The sequence below is a fragment of the Apodemus sylvaticus genome, chromosome 4 (genome assembly GCF_947179515.1).
Source record: "Apodemus sylvaticus chromosome 4, mApoSyl1.1, whole genome shotgun sequence".
NCBI classification, from domain to species: Eukaryota; Metazoa; Chordata; class Mammalia; order Rodentia; family Muridae; genus Apodemus; species Apodemus sylvaticus.
Window position 1 is genome coordinate 21,477,658 of NC_067475.1, and position 21,643 is coordinate 21,499,300.

The 21,643-nt window shown below is 36.0% G+C and overlaps 1 pseudogene; it reads right to left on the reverse strand.

The window, feature by feature from the left end:
• Positions 1–289: 289 nt before the first annotated feature.
• On the reverse strand, positions 290–1,100 carry LOC127682070 (cytosolic Fe-S cluster assembly factor NUBP2-like; annotated as a pseudogene).
• Positions 1,101–21,643: the final 20,543 nt, after the last annotated feature.

Sequence of the window (21,643 nt, forward strand, 5' to 3'; positions counted from 1 at the left end):
TGTATTGGCACAAAAAGAAAATATTTCTTTCTTTTTCAGGCCCTTTATATCTTTACTAATACTGCTTGTTCCAGCCATGAAATGTAGGAATAAACAGCCTCTCACTGAGAACAGAGGTTTGAAGCTAGTGTCAGCAACTGGCATTGGGGCCTGCAGAAGATCTCTTCATGGCCATAATCGCATAGACCAGCCATTGCCCAGGCCAAAAACTACAGATCCCACTACAGTCCTGAGGACCTCTGCTCCCAAAGGTCCTATAGGCACACAGCACCAGAAGGCTGCAAGGCTCTCAGGAGCACAGAGCAGGCATCCTGTGCAGAACTTTATGAACTATGGACGTGAGTGCCGTATATGCAGTGCTTTGGGGAAGTTCCTGGATGAAGTCACTCGCTTCCTTCAAGCTCCTGGTAAGCTGAGGAACCAGGAGAACAGAACATAAAAAGGGTTCTCCAGCCAGGCCAGCTCCTCCACACTGCTGCTGGAGAAGACATTGGTGCACTCAGTGCAGTGCAGGCAGGCAAAGGAGCTCATGTTCTCTATGACCCCTATCACCTTCAGCCCAGTCTTCTTACAGAAGGCCAGGTCCCGCCTCACATCCCCAATAGACACTGCCTGTGGTGTGGTGACCATAGGAGCCCCCAAGGGTCCTATAGAGATGTGGGGCTTCCACAGTGGCCATGAGCTCATCAGAAGTCCCTGGAGCTGTGTCCACAACTAGAGAGTCCAGCTGCCCCACAAGCTAAATCAGACACAAACTGCTTAGTGCATGTTTCTTGGGACTTCTCCACACCAAGGCCTCATCAAAGTTTCCCAGCACAAAGCCCACAGACATAAGGGAGATGCTCTGCTCCTGATCCACAAAGACAGGCACCCAGCCACTGTCATACTGGTACACTGCTTTGCCTTTTGCAAAGAACATGTGTGGTATGCTGGGACCACACAGGTCCACATCTAGGATTCCCACCTTTTTGTCCTGGTGGCATAGCACCAGCAGATGAATCCATGTAGATGGTGCTTTTCCCAACATACCTTTTTCCAGAAAGAATGAGAATGATATGCCGCACGCCGGCCAGGTTTCCAGGTCCAGCAGCAGCCTCCATTCTGCTACTAGCTGCTTTTCAAGGTTCCTTTCTGCTTCTAAGGCTCAATCTTATTCTGTACATATAAGATGAACTTCAGATATGAATGTGAAGCTATCAAGACTAAAGTGAAGAGTATCATAGGATGGAAGGGCAAGTTTCATGGGACATAAGAGAAACTCATGCAGACTTTAAGAGATAGTTTAACCATGAATATGATCAGAAATGGTAAATATTGGATGCTAAGTGAGAATAAGTTATTTGGTAGCAAAGGATAGAAACACTTAAAACAAAATTATGAGAACCAGAATTTTCCTGACATGTTTATAATGAAGCATATTGCCCCCATCACTATAATTATATCTCAAGATGACATGAGAACTAACACTTCTGCTGTGTTCTTCAGCAATCTTCCCTCATGAGGTCTTCATATCTTACTTCCTGTATGTAAAATGTCTCCAAAGGGGGTCTCCACAGTGTTACTAGAGTTACTGTTTTCACATTTCATTTCTTTAAGATAGGATGAAGTTTCTAGATGATGGGATTTTTCAAGTTGATTAAACTCACAAAGCTTTAGAGCAACCCATCACTCACATAAAGGATTAAGCAATGTCTTCAAAGTACTCATCCCTGGCAGTATGTGGTGAAGAGTATGATGGTTAAATATTTAGAAACATTTTCAAATTAACCAAAGAATCAGAGGGGATTAGCACTCCCAATTCAGAATGTGTGGAACACTGAAATAATATACTGTGGGTCATATGTTCTCAAAAGGACCCCCAAGCTACTGAACTGGGAGACAGATGAGAAAGGAGGCCTGGGTGGATAGATTTAAAATCATTAATATGCTGAGTTGCATTATTTTAGAATGGCTGTGAAACAGAGTGGAAAACATAGACACAGACAAGAGTGAGGCAGACATGTCATTTTCGGTCCATCCCAACTTCAGATTTGCTCTCAGGGAACAAAAAATATTTCAAGTCACTGTTGAGTATGAGGGATTTATTTTTCAATGCTTTTCAAAACTTGAAAGTAACTTCAAAGAGATGTAAATATCACACTGTGCAGTCTCCAGTCCCCTAAGGTCAGCTTCTTGGCAGTGTTCTTTTCAGTGAAGACACTTGTCTTGGCCAGGACCAGTCTACTGGGAGAGCATGGTGTGCCCAGCAGCTGCCTTTGCAGAGAGAGAGAGAGAGAGATGTGAAACTCCTTTTCTTCTGCCTCCACAGGTCTGAGAAGCCAGTCATTCAGTTTTCTTTCCATATGTCATAGCCATATGCAAATTTGACATGAAGCTGCATTTCAGACAAGCTTTTCTTTTCCTCATGAACACCACTCCAAAGGAGAGACAGGACAGAGAGATAAAGGCAGCATAGTAGCCAGTGTACCCCAGGAAAGGGTCCCACTGTTGTTCATACTGTCCCCACAAGGAGAGAAATGAATTGAGGGGCTTAATCAGAGCATCAGTTATGATTCTTGATTTAATAATTGCTTTTGTGACAATTCTTTGAAGATTTTATGATTTCAAATGACAATTTCCAGTGAAGACACAGTGAGCATTTTAGAGTATTTAGAAGTTATAAGTTGGTAGTGACTTATTCAAAATTCACCTGTTTGCTATGCTCAAGATCTCACTGCAAAGTGGTTCCTACTGTAAGGAGTGAAAATATAAAGCTTTTAGAAAATGTAAACAAATATTTCAGAAACTCTTTGAGAAATCGTGTATCTTTAAGTACTTGTGGAGACACTCCCTTAAGGATGATAAGGAATATTGTAGAGAGTGGTATCCCAAATGATTGGCCATAGGGAGACAGAACAATCCCACTTAGACTCCATGGGAAAGGTTTGGCATTAGCTGACTGATAATAATAGAACAAATAAAATATAATATTTAGCCTTTCCCCTTTACTGTAGGCATCTTGGAAGGTGGGGCATATTTGTTTCCAGAGAATGTTGAAGGATGGGTTAGGCTTCAATACTCATATTGAAGCTGTCCTTCAATCCCATACCCTGGTCATGAGTTTCCATTATACAGTTTGCCTAAAACCTGGCCACAGACTCATTAGTACCTGCTATCTCTGACAGCGTGGCAATTTGTTCCAGAGTATTATCTCTGTAGGGCAAAAACATGTTATATATATACACATTAGAAGTAGCACAATGAGCTTGATAACTACAGCATGCTGAGAAGGCTCACAGTGCTCTGTGTGCTTACCCTAAGTTTGATGACGATAAAAGAAAAGGGTGCCATGTGTTTTGTGGAACTTGTTTCTACTTCTGGAATGTCTCAGATGGATAGATACTGAATTCAATTTCTTGTGAGCCAGGGCTTACTGGCTCTGCAGATTCCATGCTGACTAAACTCTCAAGGGATTGGTGATAAACGACACTGTCAATTTATTTACTGTAGAATATCTGTCTGGCCTTCAGTGCTTCTTCTACTGTGTCCAGTGGAAATGTTCCCAATTCTTACTGAGAGAATGGTTACAGGAATTAAAGTAGATCACTCACAAATTTCACCATAGAATAGGCACAAATTGCAGGCTCAGAATTCTTTCAGTCCATTCAAATGTCAGCGCAAACCCTGTGCGAACTATAGGTATGCCTTTTGAAAAGAAAATTTTTTGGGTGTACAGGCTAGGTCACCTTGCTCACAGCTGTGTTTTCAGCTTGTTTGATACATTTGTCTCCACACACTATGCAATATATTCCTCTTTAAAAGCTTATCTTCCTCTGTGTGGATGGCACATGTCTGCAACCATAACATGTAGGAATTTGGGAAATTACAGCAAGCAATATGGAGTTCAGTAAATCTGAGTGTATAATACCCAACATGTATAACCAACCAACCAACCAACCCACCAACAAACCAACCCAGCAACCAATCCACCAACCCACTAAATACCCAACCAACAAACTAATTATGTAATTTCATGTCCTGTGCTCTAGCTGGTCACTAAGACATGCATGCATCTTAAGTTCTGTTCTTCAGAGTATATATCTAGATATCCACACAATTTAAAGAACCCCTGGCCCTGTTGTCTTACTTATACTTAGTATAAAATATTTTAGTATATTTCCATATAGTAGAATAATATGTGTGGATACCATGTGTACAAAACTCTTGTTGTCTATGAACAGTACAAAATGTCATAAATGTCTTTGAAAACAACACACAGTAAAATAAGCAAACACTTGTTACAATTATAATTCCCTGAAAAGCATGACTATAGAGAAGGCTCAGTTAGGCAAGAGCTTGCTTCTCAAGACTTGAGTTGAGGTATTCAGTAAATGGGTAAAATTCAGATAATGAGTTTGTAGCCCCAACACTGGGGGAGTAGAAACAAGCTCACTCTAGAACTCGTTAGTCAACAAGTATGTCCTAATCACTGAGTTCCTGGTTCAGCAGGAGACCCTGTTTCAAAAATTAAGATAGAAAATGATCAAGGAAGAAACTGGACATCAAAATCTAGCCTACACATACACACATCTACGTGTGTGTGTGTGTGTGTGTGTGTGTGTGTTTGTATGTCAGAGAACTAAGTACACACCTGTATAGACAAGTATATAGACATCACTCATATATGTACCAGTTTGTGGTATAGATGTCTAATTTAGGTGTTACCACTTAAAATATATTCAAGAAATTATCATTTGCAAATTTTGTTCTCTTCTATAATCTTTCTCATTGATTCATTTAGATTCATAATCTAATGAATGCATGCCATAGATCACATTCAAAGCCTTTCCTTTGAGTAATATCTAAATAAACATTTTCATAGCGTCAGATAAACATGGTGCTAACTCAGTACCAAAAAGATCTTACATATTTAGTGGAAGATCTAGAATTGTCCACTTATTGGTGACAGCTTTTTTTGACCATGACTTGTCTTTAATATTTACGTAACTCATTTGAGACAGGTGTCTCTTTAGTAAATTCTATTATCTTCATTTATCAATCAGATATGTTAAATAAATTGCCTAAGACCATACAGTTAAATGACAAAGTTTAAATGTGAATTCCCTTTTGACTACTTGATGTTTGTGCCGTTAATCACAAAGTTAGAATTGTAGAAATAATTATAATACTTGCATGAGAAGTATGAAAAATGTTTTTCAAGAAAAAGGAGAAGCATTAAGTGTTTCTGCTCAGGGAATTGTTCAAACGAGAGTCATGACAAAGACTCAAAGCTTTGAAAAGCCTTCTTGTGTCTAAGATGAGACAGAGCAAAGAACAGGGGAGAGAGGCTGGCCCTTCAAGAGAACCTCAAACAGTTCTTTCTTACTGAACTTTAAGGAAAAGTAAAATGTAAAACTGGGAGACTTAGGTGAAAGTCAGCTTTTGGAGGCCCTACATATTTTCATAAAAGGCTGACTCCTGACCTGTCAGCCGTGAGGTAGCCCTAAAGAATTTGGAAGCAGGTAGGACATACACTATGTGTTGAAATATAGATTAACACCTAAAACTAGCCTCTACTTTCCCAGTTGCCAGAACCATAGATATATTTGCTTTTCACAAATTATGTAATATTATAATTCAAACTAACACAAACTTTTCGAACATAGAAAAGTATAAACTAACAAATTAACATAGGTTTTCTGCTTCGATGTGGCTTCACGGTTAATTCCACAGCATCAGTGGACTAATAGTTCCAGGTTCATTGCTGAAGCTTTTTAGCTGGATAACTCTTTTATAGGCCATTGTCACTTCACTCCTATGAAAACTATTGGGGACCTAACATGTTGTGAACTCACATTTCACAATGTCACTGAACATTATGTTCCAAACTGCAAGGATTGCATTTCTTAAAGTTATTCCATGGAGAGAGTAGAAAGTTAGTCTTGTATTTCCCACCATTGTACACTTTCCTATTGCCCTGATGTTATAACTGTTCACTGATTTGCATATCCTGCATAAAACACTAGTTATCCCTAGCTCTAACCTCATGAAAACACCATTAAATATACTCTTTTCTGAATACTTAAACAGGAATTCCTCTATACACAATTTCTCCCTATGAAAGTTGGCTTGCCTTATGCCTAGCTAGCATCTAATATGAATTATTGAAATATATTGAAAAATATTGAATCTTTTCTGCTTGTTGATGTAATTGTAAAAGATGCAGTTTTTAGTAGGAGGGGTCTGTGAAAATATTACTGTATTATTACATACCTTCATCTTCACTTGTCATTGTATAATTGAGATATGTCACTTCACTTGTCATTGTATAATTTTCATTGTGAGCTATGATTATACAGTGTATGAGGATTCCTAGTGTGGCTTTAGCTACCCTAAGCCTCATCAAGCCTTATTAAGGGCTTAGATAACTGAATGAGATGACATTTCTTTATGTCTTCAATACATAACATATTGCTTCTAGTAATGGTTAATATGTCCCTTGCCTACATACAATATGGGTTTGTTTTATGTCAACTTTTGAATTACTATACAGTCATTTGATTATAGGATTTTTTTTAATCAGCAATTTTCAATGTAGGATTGTGATTCTTTGCCTTCTATGCTTAAAATATCTTAGCCTAGGCATATGCCTTTTCTTTCAGATTATTTCCTATACTTCAGGACAGCCAGACTTGTAGAATGCTTTTCTGTGTATATTCCTAAATATTTTAATGATCTCTCAGTCACCAGAATTCCATCTTCTGCTCACCTGCGCACCCATGTATAGATAGGATTGTGAGGCTTATCCTTGTCTGTCAGAGAAAATGATGAAGAACTGCAGATAGAGGTTGAGAAAGGGAATTGTAAACTTAATTTAAAAGTCATATGGTAATATAATCAGATAAATCATTTTCAGGAAATGAGCTTTAAGAATGCAAGGTGATATTGAACAAAGTAGATATTCAATAACCCCTTTGTTTTATATATTGGGTTTTGAGATTCTTGGTAGTTTAAATATCATATATTTTCTTTGATGTTCCTTGAGATTTTCAACAAACATGGGGTCCATTTATTTTTTTTAAATAGATCATGCCTGAATTCTGAAATGTCACTCACTATTACTTTCTTAAAATAGATGGCTAAACAGGGAACAGCTCTGTGTAGTACAGAGAAGATTACATCATATGTATGTAAACTATCTTTCTTCAAGAGCTTAACATGCTTCTTTATACCTGCATAAATGTGGTGGAGTTTTAAAAGTTTTATTTCTAATAAAAAGAAAATGAAAGAGCAAAAACTGTGTAGTGCCAGAAGCTAAAAAGCAAAATCCTTGATCAGTGTGGGAAGATTCAGCATATCTGGGCCAAATGTGAAAAATGCTTCTTTTACAGTACTAGTCTTATAATGGTGTTTCCTGCTGTTGTACATCCTACTCTGATGGCTTTGACCAGTTACCTCTTCTGAGTCTCAGATCTTCATAATATTGCTGTGTAATAATCACTATCTTTTTAGTAGTAAGAAACTGTGGCTCCAAATAAGTGCACTTGCTTATAATTAAAGCCCAGTTAGCTCTGAGTTAAAAGGAGACAGGGTTTTACCCAGATGTTTGGTGTTTTGGTTAAGATTTGGTTTTTGTTTAATTTTTTAATTTCTCTAATGGGATTCTGTGTCCATATTTTATAACTCTTGATATTTATGATGAGCTCATGACTATACTTGAAATATAATTCTGATGTGGATGCAGGGACTGATGGGTAGGTAGAGGGAAGGTTTAAAATCTGTATGCAAATTGACATCACTTTACCTACAAGATGCAGGTTAATGCCTTCTGCTTGACAACGAGACAGACTTTGTTTCTCAGTTCTGACTGATAGCGATATGCATGGATGGCTTCCAGGCCAGGTAATAAAGCCACAGAGCTTCCCTTTATGCCTTTGGTCTTAGAATCTATTCATCATGCTGTGAAGAACATTTATCAGTTGTATAAGTTGTCTGTGTCCTGGGCTTTGGCCACAATTACAGCAAGGATGCCTTTGTATTGCAGGATTAAATTTCGAAGAGTTTAGCTACAATGAATAGAAAAGAAAACAACAGCAAAGTGGTTTCACCCAAGCACATTTGCTACTACTTGTTGATTCTGGCACTGTGATTGGTGTTGGGAATAAAAGGGAGAAGAACTAGAAGGGAAGCGAGTCTATATTTTTTGGCTTTATATGATGATCTAGGGGGTCTGATTTGGGTGATTCTTGTGTATGTTATCAGAACTGCACATGTAAGAGTAAAAATCATGAGGATCTCTCAAATCTCCCCTTCTCAGAGATGAACCGGAGAACAAAAATTTCACCCTTTGCTTTGGATCACACTACTGGCAAATAGCAGTGGGACAAAACTAGATTAGTATTTGGTGGACTAATATTTGAAATGTAAATGAAGATTATATTCAATAAAAATAAATAATTAATTAAAATAGAAAAAATAACTGGAAAAGAATAATGTAGTTGCGAGACTGGATTTCTAGAGCTCAAGGAAAAGGAAGTTGAAACCATTATGAGACAAACTGACTACAAAATGTCTCTTTCACATTACATTTAAGACCCGAATGTTGGAGTGAGGTAGAACGTGAAGAGGAGTTTAAAGAGACTCAATAAAAATAGACCTCATGCTGCAGAAGGGCAAAAGCTAAAGCCGTGTTTTGAGAATAGAAAGTCATTTTTGCTAAGTTCACACAAGTTAACACCACCAGGACCTAACCTATCCTCTCTGTCACACATTGCTAATATTATCTTTTGAGCCTGAAGTGGGTAAGGAGGAAAAGTAACAGGGTATCCAAACATCTACCAGACTGAACTTAACCAAGGATGAAGATAACATTCTTGAAACTGTGTACAGATATGTCTTAAACACTTTATTTTTGGGACTGGGATGATAAATACGAACATGACTCATTGGGACAGGAGGGTAAGGCATTTTCAGAATGAAAAACAAAAATAGTTAAATATAGTTGTATTATTTCCCACTTCCCTCTTCTCATCCTATCCTTTGTCATGGCCTCTACCTCCAACCCCTCCCATTCCTGACCTTTTCTTTCATTCTTTCATTGGTATTGTTTTACACACACCTGCACACTAATGCACATGCACACACACATGTACATATATATGCATATACATAAATATGCATACAACCTGGTGAGTTTGCTTAGTGTTGCTATGCATATATGATTTTAGGACGGATCCTTTGGTATTGGATAACTTATTGTTCTCTCTCTCCCTCTCTCTCTCTCTTCACTTGTGATTTTTCCTATGATTCTTTGCCTAGGGTTATAGTCCATGGGGTTTCCCACTCTATCACTGAATATTGATTGGTGGAGTCATTGCTTAAGCTGACATATATTGAGGTCTCATCTGTGAAGCTTCCCTGTCATTTCTAGGAGAAGCAATCTGAAGACAGATTTCAAGGTCTTCCAGCTCTCACAATCATTATATTTCTTTCTTTCACAATGTTTCTTGAGTTGTAGCAGCAGGAGGTGTGATGTGAGTGTATCCATTGGGGTTGGACTCCTATGATCAATTAATCGAGATTTGTGACCAATTATGCTTTTCTGCAATCATTTCAAATTGCTGTAAAGAAAAGCTTCATTGATTAGGAATGCCAGCTACACTTAACTATGGGAATAAATAGGGGCTTATGCTAATCTAGCATAGTGGAGGTAGTAGAGTCTCCTCTAAAATCAATGATTTCATTAGCTCCTCTTGAAGAGTTAATCCAGTTGGGACAGCCAATCTCTACTGAAAGAATGTGCTGTGTTGGCCTTTCGAAGAGATAGCTCAGAAGGGTTTCTCTTCTCCCTGCTTTCCTTCTCTTTATTCTTTCTCTGTCATTTCTCTCTCTTTTTTTTTATTGTCTTCCCTCACTGATCCCCTTGGATGCTCTGTGAAGCTTATGCATTTTTTCTCTGTTTTTTTTTTCTTTTTCCAGTACTTCACGGCAGTGTTTTTCTGTCATGTGGTTAATATCCATGCCACTTTAAATGTCATTTCTTTTCATTGTTTATTCTCCATCTTTCTCTTCCTGATAGCTTTTAGAATTTGCAGCTTACCTTGATCTCAAGGTTCCTTTTAGGTCTGAACATAAATTATCATATTAAGGGGAATAAGTACTCCAAGAAGGTACTCCAGGTTCCCAGTAAAGTGTGGTGACTCCACCAGGGCTCCCCAATATTTTGTGTAACGGCATTGCTAGAGTTTCCTACACAACTTGCTGACACAACATTGAACGTTCCTGTCTTCTCAGATTTTCTTTTCTGATTATAACTTCTCAGGGAAGGCATTAGTGTGTCTTACACATTTCCTGTGCATTTCATGGGCGTTGTGAGCTTCTCTGCTTCTTTCAAGAAGGACTTTTGCTCTCCAGAGAGAGTGGCAGCACAGAACAGTAAAAATCCTGCCAGAGCTGCTGGCATAAATGTGAAGAAGCTGTCTCCCAATTGCTCTGTTCCTATTGGAATAGAAGTCATTGTAATGGGTGTGAGAGAAGTGTGGTGATTAATATGATGAGTTTGAAGGGAACTAAAGCCTGAAAACGTTGAACATAGAGAGAAAAGCTGCAAACATGTTTTTTTGGGATTGTTTGCTGTGCCTTCTAGATGAAGGATAAGCTAGTTTAATTAGAAAAGAAAGTTGAAAAAAACATGGAAAGAAAGGATTATAATCTAGATTTCTAAATGACCAAGTGTGCATTTACAGTTTTTTTTTTTTTTAACAGTTACTTGGAAGATGGAGAGAGCCTTTTGGAAGGACAAAATTGATGCTGAGCAATTATCTAAAATCATTATGTTACTTTTGGTGTCTGAAGAAAAGAGTAAAAAGAGGCCAAGTCTCAAGATGCATGCATCCTGCCTGCTTCTGTGTAAATCTGGGAGCAGATTGGGAAAGACTAGGATTTCTAGTGTAATAGAGATCTGGATTCCTTCCTGCTAATTCTAATATTAGTAGCTGGGTACAGATTTCCTCAATACTCTCTCCTAAGTGGAGGATTTCTGAGAATTTTCGACACATAATCCCTGTAGGTATAACTTGTAGTTATATAAAATAAGATGAAATAATTTAATATAATCTGTGTAGTAGAAATAGCTCATCAAATAATGGGTGATAAATGTGAACAATATTTTCTTTCTTTAACTTTCTTCTTTCTTTCTTTCTTTCTTTCTTTCTTTCTTTCTTTCTTTCTCTCTCTTTTCTCTCTCTTTCCTTTATTTCTTTCTTTTTTCTTTCTTCCTTTCCTTCTTTCTCTCTCTTTTACTCTGTCTTTTCTTTCTTTCTTTCTTTCTTTCTTTCTTTCTTTCTTTCTTTCTTTCTTTCTCTCTTTCCTTCCTTCTTTCCTTCTATCTTGTGGCATCCAAATCCACATGTCAGAATTAGAGAAATATAATACTCTTTTAATCTCCTGCTTTAATTCACTTACATACTATGCACTATACTAGCAAATGAGAAACAATGCTGTAAATTAAATAACATAGAAGCAATAAGAAAGAAACATAATTTACCACTGATCTCAGAAGTAATTAGAACCAATTATCACCAACTATAATATAAATTCAGCAGAGATCTAAACAAAAGAAGAGACTGTAAGGAAAAGATGAGAGAAGAGGCATTTCTCATGTAAGTCAGGTAATTTTTTTGCCTGTGGATGCTTCCTATACCTATATACTAATATTCTCTCATTGATTGTATACTAGAAATAACAACTAATGTGAACTGAAGTTACGAGGGTGAACAAGACAGAATTGTACCGTATATATTAATTAATTTATCTCTATTCGCCTCTTCAAATTTGCCCTGGTTGGATCTTCAATGTTTCCAGGAGGTCTGTTTGTTAAAGGTCCAGAATATGGGTGGTGCTCTTAGAATGTAGTTGAACTTTTAGAAAGAGCTAAGGCAGCATGCTCTTAATGGAGATATTGGACCCATTCCCCTTGTTATTATTCTGTATCCCAATCACCTTGACGTGAACACTCCTATTCCAATGGACATTTATTCTTTTGTGTACTGTACCAATACAAGTGACTAGGAACTGAAGTTCTAAATTCACAAATGGAATGAACATTTTCTTAAGTTGCTTATTGGAGGTATTTTTATATAGCCAAATAAATCTAACACAGTACCCTGATTTAAACAATAAAACATCATATCTATGCTGAATGCATATTTATGACAAAATTAAAATACACATCACATCTCTTATTACTGTATATACTTGTGTTACACTTAAGCAAATCCCAAATGTGATTTTAATCAAGTTATCACATGGAAAATAATGCCTATTAAATGAAAGTACATGACAGCAAGTGGAAATAGAAAAGAAAAATGATTTTTTTAAAAGCAAGAAAATAAAGAATTGAAGGCGATCAATCAAGAATGTATTAATCTGAATATTTTTATACATAGCATTTCACAATCATCTTAATTTATTAAATGTATTACTAAGCTTTTTGATTACTTGATGTATGTGTTTGTTACATAACAAGCAGGTGGGATGGTTTCTATAGTTGGTACAGTGATTTTATGTGTTTATTGGGTTCAGAAATTCTCAATAAATGCTCATAATTCTTAGATATTTCTTACTCATCCCTGGTTTCTTCATCTTACAAAGTGTTCCAAGAATGTAAAATGAAGTGCGTCAATTTCCTTCTGAATCAGAATGTAAATACAAGTATTACCCAGTCTATCTTTGATATAGCTATCACTAAAGAATACTAATGCCAGCAATTAAACACTACATTTCTCTTTTCCCATTTTGTAGCAACTTAATATCTTCCAGGTTTTAATATCATATTCTTCTATAACAGTTCTTTCCAATTATTGTCAAATAATTATATATGTGGGAAAATATTTCACAGTAATCAAGAGAGGAGACTGAAGTGCTAATGCCCTCTTAGACTAATTAATGCACTTAGTTTAAAAATACATAATGATGCTTTTAATACTTTCGATGCTTCAAATATTATCTATGATGCAGAATTATTGTTAGTTTCAGCTGATGTACAAAGAGCATCTTCAAATCCCCACGGAATGCACAAAGGAAATAATTTCATTTTTCTTTCTGTCCCCTGTCTTCCCCATTTCTATCCCTCCATCTATCCTTCCTACTCTTCCTTTCCTTCTTTTACTTCCTTGTATATTCAAGTTTTGGAAGATTTATAAATATATACATATATTGCTACTTTTAAGCACATGTCAGGAACATTGGTGTACACTGGAAACAAATGCTGTTGTGCACTTATCCAAAGAACAACAGCGTAGAAGGAAAAACTGCCTTGTCTACATTATAGCTTTGATTATTATAAATAAGCACTATTATAAAAGTTGATAATGTTTGGAAAAATAAATGTTTTCCAATTTTATTTCTTTTATAGAATAATTCTCTCAGTTCTTTCCAAGAGTCTTCTTTGTAGGACATCAATGTATATAATTCAGTGTTAAGGAATGTCTACAACACTGTGCAGTCATCTTCAATATATGATTCTAGAACTTCATCATGTCAAGCATGATTTCTGTGTCTATATATAATGATTATGTTTTATTCTTCTGAATTCTTAAAAGTCCCAGTGGAAATAAATGGGATCTGTAAATTTAGAAATTATTTACACAATAAATCACAAAAAGTATCTTATCCCTTTTTTGTCAACATTCAAAACTGAAATAGATACATTCTGGTTAGTTATTAAACCTGTTTAAAGATTCTATTATCAATTATCTTATTGTGTATTATTCTTAATAGAACATTGGCTTTATTCTTAAGCTATTAGTTTTTCATACTCAGCACCAGTTACTATTGCATTGGTAACACAGACAGGCTATGCAGTCCCAATAAAGGTAGTTTTTATGTCTGTCAAGTGGATCTATTTTATTCAACTGCCCGTTCAACAGTAGCCTTCAAGAGATAGATCAGAGCAAGTGTGTTGTCTAACTCAAGAGGCACAGATGTGGAACTGCAAAGATGTTTAATTTATTTTCTAATTAGAAAAAAAAATTCTTCTTCAGTCAAGATGTGATTTAGAACGTGCTCTCCCTTGTCCATTCATGCTGAATGGCATGTGCAGTGATGCCACGATCCTGTCTGTTGTTGTACAAGGCCATTACGTACTTAAGACACAGTGCTGAGTGGCTAGTTTCCCAACTAGAACAAATTGTTTGCATGTTTACTTGAAGCTAGACCCATTTGAAAAGTGCCTTTTGAAGGAAAGGTCATTCACCTTTTCATAAACAATTTATTTTATGTGTGTGTGTGTGTGTGTGTGTGTGTGTGTGTGTGTGTGTGTGTGTATGTTTGAGTCTCTTGCATTGGTTTCATTTGTAAATTTTCCGTGGCTATAATTAATCTGCTCCTCATTAGATAAGGAAGATCAATGTTAGTGTAGCCTGTGATGGACTATGTCAAGAGAGCTACTGACTAGAAGCAAGTCTACTTCACCATACTAAGGTATTCATTTGCATAGAAATGTTTAATGTCCTATCTTTATCTCATAATTGTTAAGTGACTGCCAGAAATTTTTATTTCTACTATTAAAAATGTCAAATTATATTGAATGCAAATGATAAAAGTGACTTGATGAGAAATACTTTCCCATAAGCCAGAATACCACATTTAATTCTCAGAACGTTTTTTAATGATCTACATGTCCATTATATATGTATATGTATATGTATATGTATATGTATATGTATATGTATATGTATATGTATATGTATATGTATATGTATATGTATATGTATATGTATATGTATATGTATATGTATATGTATATGTATATGTATATATATATGTATATATATATAAAATTACTCAGCTATAAATAAATGTGGTCTTTGTAATTAGTAATGTATAGTTTTGAAACAAACACAAATTTCATACAGTATTCAGAAATGGAGCCTTTTGGGATTCTGAGAATTTTTCATTGGTTCTAGACTGGGTGCTGTAATATGTTCCTTTATATACTTAAAATTTAGTCTCCTTTTTAGGACTAGTAATATAATGACAATTCTAGATGCTTCGAAATCAAAGTTGTAAGGTGTCATCTGAACCTGTTATTATGTGGTATTTTACAATATGGGTTGAGTACATTTTATGGATTCTTTATAATTTACAATATTACTTTATCCACTTTGGCAAACCCAGCCATTTTGAATAGGGATGTGATTAATTGAAAATAAAATACAATAGAATTCTTTCAGTTTTGCACTTTAGAAAGCATAAAAACAGCTCTTGACTTTTGTATTTCACTATATAAGTATCTTTTATGGTTGAATGAATACAGTTTCAATAAGAAACCAGTGAATTATGTAGTCATTTCAATGGCAACTTATAATAAATCATAATTGATGAAGTTTATCTCCTTTATATTTTGTTTCTCTCCTGTAGAAATGTGGGTTGGTTGACATATCTTCCAACCTTTTAAACCTTTGAAGATATTCTCAAAACTCAATCATTGGTATGGATTTTGATGCCAATCAAAGCAGAGGAGAAGGAAGTGGAGACCTCAAATAACAGAAATAAGATATTCAAATGACAAGAAAATGGAATATAAAAAGGAAGCATTCATGGCAGGCCCATTCTATCTTTTAATAGATCTAGTACCTTGAAATTGGAATTATATACTTTACTTGAATAATCCTGTTGATACAGAATGCGATTGCAACTACACACATACACACCCATCAGCAATTTGTGCAAATTATACAACATTTGATGTTACATGTTTTGATGCTTATTTCTTCAGTGAGCCTAGATAGGTTATTTTGATTTTGTATTTGAGTAAATTAGTTTATCATTTGAAATGAGTCAAATTCACTTCATTTAAAGTATTTTTTCCAAAAAGAAGAAATTTTGCTGGTTCTCCTATGAAACAATTTCTTCTTGGAGTCACATGTGATTACTCTCCTTGGTGCTATTCTATAACAACTCTAGTCATTACATGCAATAATGTAAATTATCATCACCAATTCACATCCTGTGTTTCGTACCAATAAGACGTTGATTAAATGGACTGTGCTCATTATTTTATACAATATCTATTTTCCTTTATCTTTGTTTATCACAAACTTGCTGGGAGAATTTACTAGTTCTAACCCTTGTTCCTCCTTCAGTTGCTAGAAAAGTTAGAATATGTTAGCTCCAACATATTCTTTGACTCCAACAGCCTTCAAACTTGTCACATTTCTTTCAAAGTCACTGTCACAGATCATAGCATGACTGAAAATAATAGTGACAAGAGCAAAACATACCCAAAGCAATTCTTAAATCTGAGAGGGTGTTCATGTGCTCTCATTGATATGCTATCTGATACCTCATTCAGATTGGCTAGCTATACTAGACACTGGTTCCTCCACTAATATGCTCAGTATCCTCCCATCTCAATGACTTTGTATAGCATAATCCTTCTCTCACAATGTCCTCTCTAAACAATACAGATGGTGACTTCTTCTTCTTCTTCTTCTTTTTTTTTTTCAAGTTGGGGAGAAAAGGGTTTATTTGGCTTATACTTCCAGATTCCATCATTGGAGGAAGTCAGGACAGGAACTCAAACAGGGCTGGATCCTGGAAGCAGGAGCTGATGCAGAGGCCATGGAGGAGTGCTGCTTACTGGCTTGCTCCTTGTGACCTGCTCAGCCTTCTCTCTCTCTCTCTTTATTTTTAATTTTATTCGACATATTTTTTATTTACATTTCAAATGATTTTCCCTTTTCTGGTTCCCCACTCCCCAAAAGTCCCATCAGCCCCCTTCCCTCCCTCGGTTCTCTCACCCATCCCTTCCCACTTCCCTGTTCTTGTTTTGTCTTATACTGCTACACTGAGTTTTTCCAGAACTAGGGGCCACTCCTCCGTTCTTCTTGTACTTTATTTGAAGTGTGGATTATGTTTTTCATATTCCAGTTTTCCAAGCTAATATCCACTTATTAGTGAGTGCATACCATGATTGGTCTTTTGAGACTGGGTTACCTCACTTAGTATGATGTTCTCCAGCTCCATCCATTTGCCTAAGAATTTCATGAATTCATTGTTTCTAATGGCTGAATAGTACTCCAATGTGTAGATATACCACATTTTTTGCATCCATTCTTCTGTTGAGGGATACCTGTGTTCTTTCCAGCTTCTGGCTATTATAAATAGGGTTGCTATGAACATAGTAGAACATATATCCTTATTTCATGCCAGGGAATCCTCTGGGTATATGTCCAGGCATGGTATAGCAGGCAGATGGTGACTTCTATTTGTTGAGACATGGGATTGGAATAGTAGCCATCCTCTTCTTCTGACTGCTGCTCTGCTGTTAACCCCTTTCCCATTTAGCCTGTCCCATTATTTCTTATATTCCTTTTCAAATTTTGTGCTATGTAATTGACTTGTGCTTACTGTTTACATCTGTCTTTTCTACTAAGACTCAACTGCATCATTACTGGGGCTTGTAACACAATCTCAGTATCAGAAGTTCATCCTTTATTTCCTTTGACATGTATTGTCTTCTGATGTGCAAGTAAGTCTGGGGTATGCAGTGGCTTTCATAAGCAAGTATTCTCTGACTGACCAAATGATCGAACAAATGTAAGAATAGATTTCAATAGCATTCTAATATGACTGAATGACATAAAAATACGAAGAGTGAAGAACTCTACGGAAGCTCTTATCTGCTTTATAAATACATCAATAGTGATGAAACTTTGCATGATAGAAATCTTAATGTTCATTTAATAATTACATCTATTCATTCTTATTATTTGTTCAAAATCTGGATGCAGATTTGTTCAAAATTTGGAGGCACAAAATGTGACATTATGTGAATGTGGACCTCAGAGGACAATGTGTGGTAGCCAATTCTCTCCTTAGTCCATGTAGGGGCTGAGTTGAATGTAGGTGGTGAAGCCTGGAGGCAGGTGCCTCCACCCACTGAGCCGTCTCACTGGTCCCCCTTATTATTTCTGTATCTTGGCTAACAACTCTTAAGTTTAGTTTGTAATTTTTCCTTTCATTAGCCACAAATATTCTGCCATATGTGGTGTTTTGTGTCAAGGACAGCACAACCTCTTAGAAGGAAACTCAGGCCCCCAAGGTAACGCTGTTTGCAGCACATCAGAAAATGGTGGGAAAATAAATAACTCTGGTTTCATTGCTGTGAGAGCTAATGGCTTTCGGGATGACCCTCGAGCAGACAATATGGTCCAAATGCCATCTCCATCTGTGTCTCTGCTGTCAAGGGAAATTGGTTTATATCATTTCTTATTTCTTTCTTTGCACAAATGACAAGCACCCCATGCAGTGTGCTTCCCGGAACTTCAGAGACTTGTGAAAGATGATGGAATGTGAATTGATGAGGGAAGCCAACTCTCATTCAGACTGGGAAAAGTAGCAGAGCCATTTGGCTGCCATGAATTGTACCCTGTGTACTTATGTGTACAAAACACATGTGTGCCTTTATCTAAAAACCTGTCAGAATATCATGAAGTGTTTTTTCTTTGTCATACGTAAATGATTTGTAAAACAGGAAGATGGTACAGAGGGACAATGATGGATTAATGGGTTGTTTTGAAGTTATTCTATCTTGAAAAGACTTTCACCAAGCTGATGATTGCTGCCCCTCCCCCAAATGGAGAGAAAGTTATGCCATAAACAATCATGCCTCGTTTTCCTTTATTTAAAAACTTTAGAATATTTTCCCTTCAGTTCCACAATTAGTTGGTTGCCTGAACTAATTCTACATAAAATCATTGACCTTACTACTATCATTGTGAAGGAAAAAAAGAACATTTTTGATCCCCAGACATGCATACTGTTGAAGGCTGCAGAGAAATTACAGCTCTGTTTATTAAAATACAATAAGATAAATGGTCAAATATGTACCTGAACATGTTAAAATCATAGTTCAAATCCTTGTATATACTTTTTGTGGAAGAAAGAGATTAGATGATTTTCAAAAGCCTCCTTATTTTGTTCAGATATTTTTGTACAGAGCTGATGGTGGGTGGAATCCTAATAAAGTCAAAAAATTTAATAAAGCCAAATACTCCTAATAGCATCTATTTTCTCATACCAGTTGATATACAATATGAATTTTACTTGATTTTCATAGAAAGCACAACCATGACAAAAAACGAGAAAATGACAGAGTGAAACTTCCCTGATTAGTTGTATTTGTTGAACTAATAGTCTTCATTTGCATACAGAAAAAGTTTTGAAGCAAGAAACACATTTAGAACAAAAATGGCTTGAAGGAACTTGAACAAACACACAGAATAACACAGTAGTGTGTACCGCCTTATTGTGGTTTTCATTTAAATGAACTGGCTAGCTACTGAGGGGAGAAGGAGAAGAGGTTCCCTAAAATTCACAGGCATGCCTTGGCTTCATATCAGTGATCACCCCATCACATTAACTCTAAGGCAAGGAGTAAAATAGTAGCATGAGCACTCTGAAACAATCTGCACTGGCAGAACTTATCTGTGAGCCCTGTCTGTTCGTGTGGCCATGAGCTGGGGCAATGGGGCTAAAGAGGCCTCTGAAGAGGAATGTACAGATAGGCCTATCATGATGGAAAGTCTTTGAGCTGCATGACAATCCTCAACTGAGTGGGAAATGCAACCATAAAATATTAAAGTGACATATCCCGGGGACAATTCTACTCAGTATCAGAGTACTTTCAAAATATTCTACAACTAAATCATTTATGCTAAAACCAGAACATACATTAAATCTCCCAGTCAGTCAGAAGGGATTTTAAAAATGAAGTGCTAAAATTCTCCGATTTTTATTGAATTATATTTAATACAGATGTAGGTTTTTTTTTTAAAGTCCTTCTCTTCAAGTTTAGACATTAAATTCGTGTTTCCCTCCCAGCTTAGATTTGGATTCACTATAAGCTCAGGCATGACAATTTTAAAAAGACTTATCACAGGTATTGTTTATAATGATTTTGGTTTCAATAGGAACCTTACAATCTATAAACTTATTTAGCATGCTATAAGGTATGCATGTGTGCACACATGTATTACTTTTCATAGAACTGATGATGTGAGTCTTTTAGACTCATATTAGAGACAGCCTCATATACAGATATGGTGACAGTGTAGTGTTATTTTTCTTTTTTAACTATGGAAACAAATCAGATAATATTAATATTGAGACAGGAGATGCAATTACTTTCCCACTAAATTAATACCACTACTGTATATGAATTATATACATTAGATTATGTTTCATAATGTTATTTCTGCCAAATAAACAAAGAGAGTAAGTGTGGAACTCCAGATCTACAGAAATGGCACAAATCCTAATATATGGGTTTCATTAACTCTGTATCCTATCTCCCTTTATGCTGAAAAACATGCACTATGGTACTTACTAGGATCACTGAAATATATATGGCGAAGCTCTGGGAACAGACAAGTTCTGATCTATTTAACAGGGATATGTAGTTTTATGGTAATAATATGGTTATAATTGGGTTACTTGGATTATTGTAAAAGTGACTTGTGATTTAGTATGACAAGAACATTAACAATGTTACTTTTAATACCTTAATACTGATTCTTGCAGTACTAATAAAGGAATTGTATGGGCATAATAAAGGCAGAATGAATGACCCATATACCTGCTTTTTGAAGCTTCTGCTAAGGCTCAGATAAATACAAATATAAGTCCTATAACAAAATATAAGAGTCAGATTGGCTATTATGTACAGGGAACAATAGACATTATTTTCTATGTAATTGGACTTAAGCGTTGATCATAGACAATGTGGAGAAAAGCTCAAGTACAAGGAATCCTCAAACATATTTCAAAGGCTGTGTTTGTCTATCAGGGAAAGAAATGGTGCTGTCACAAGTTTGTCAAAATAAGACAAGACATACCATTATTCTCCCTGTCTTTCCAAGTGCATTTCCACTGCACATAAGTGGAAATGATCTTCCTATTTCAAGACATTTAATGCTCTAGGAATGTTTGCCTTACAGGTGTTGTCTGGCTTATAGTATCTTGTTAGAAATAGACTTGTCACTATGTCCTGATCTGTAGAAGTAGAAAATTGATGAAATGTTGCTTTGTAATTCTTTCTGAATTCTCATATAAAAAATATTAAAATGTAAGAGTACAATAACAATTTTACGTTATGCATAATTCTAAATTTTATACTTATGTTTCTGTGTGTTTATGTTTATGTATGTATAGTTTTCCAATTGAACAATGAAATAGATATTTGATGTGTAACATTAATAATTTAAAGAAACATTTATATCCTATCTTTCCTAACAGGGTACATACTTTATGTTTAATTTTGGGTAAATTATCTTATATATTTCTCTCTGTGTTCTTGCGTATATTTATGTCTGTAACAGAGAGTGCAGGGGTGTGTGTGTGTGTGTGTGTGTGTATGTGTGTGTATGTGTGTGTGTGTGTGGTTTCCATGCATATTTATGTGTAGGCATATTATCTATTGAGCTACTCTTTAACTCTTCATATTCTTTTGAGATGTGGGTCTCTGCAGGAACTGGAAATAAGCTGGGATCTGTCAAGCTTCAGTGATATTATCTGCAATCCCCACAGTACTGGGATTGCAGGTATAACCTTGATCACAGATTCCTTTTACATGGATACTAAATCTGATGGCAGATTTTCA